Source organism: Myotis davidii, unplaced genomic scaffold, assembly GCF_000327345.1.
Source record: "Myotis davidii unplaced genomic scaffold, ASM32734v1 scaffold653, whole genome shotgun sequence".
Lineage (NCBI taxonomy): Eukaryota > Metazoa > Chordata > Mammalia > Chiroptera > Vespertilionidae > Myotis > Myotis davidii.
Window position 1 is genome coordinate 1,449,892 of NW_006285129.1, and position 887 is coordinate 1,450,778.

Sequence of the window (887 nt, forward strand, 5' to 3'; positions counted from 1 at the left end):
GCTATCGCAATTTGCCGAAACACGTTGGAGGCAAAGATCTTTGAGAGGGTGTTTCCATGAACCTGGCCTCACCTGAAGTGCAGGATATAAAAATCCATTGCTGCAGGTTGAAACTCAGACTGGCTGCAGGGGTGTGTGTGTGTGTGTGTGTGTGTGTGTTTGTTCGCACGCGCCCATGCTGCGGTGGGGAGTGGAATTCTGCAACTGTAAGCCTCTGAACAGAAAAGCTGCCTCCCCAGCGAAGCTGACGCAGCCTGCCAACAAGTGTAAGGCAGATAACCCAGCAGCGGTCTCATGATGGCCTTGCCCATCTAATTGCTGCCCTCATCCATAGTTCAACTAAGAGAGCCCTTCTCTCCTTCAGATTGCCAGCCAGTCCTGGTGTGACTCACTTCCTCTTGGAAAATGCCCTCTAAGATGGCACAGTTCCCCTTTCCCTTCAGGGAGTGTCTGTCCGAACCATCTGCCAGAATAGCCAGAACCGTCAGGACCACACCCACATGGTCTCAGAGCTGAGTCACAGGCCTCCATCCACTCGCAGAATCCTGGAGCCCTTTGTGCTAGCCACGCCCTGCAGAATGCTCCCAGCTCCCCACAGAGAGAAGGGGTGGGGGTGGGTGGGCTTAATGGATTCCAGAGTCTGGCCTAAAGCTGTGCAGGGTTTGGCCCCCAGCCCTCAGCGGGCCTTACCACTCCCACCCAGCGGGCAAAGTCCTGGTTTCAGTTAGGTGGGGCCCAGCTGAGGCTGGAGAGTGCAGGGTCCAGGGCTGGAGGAGGTGCTATTCTTTTGGCCAAGTTCAAGTGTGACCCGGTATCCAGCACATCTCTATCTCCTTTGCACTGGGCCAGATTAATCTGGGTTGGAAGGTCCTTCGCCAAGACTGTTC

The 887-nt window shown here is 55.4% G+C and overlaps 1 protein-coding gene across 1 annotated transcript in view; it reads right to left on the bottom strand.

Moving 5' to 3' along the window:
• S100A10 (S100 calcium binding protein A10) overlaps positions 1–887 on the bottom strand; it is a 10,264-nt gene that overhangs the window by 8,570 nt on the left and 807 nt on the right. The gene's annotated exons all lie outside the window — the stretch shown is intronic.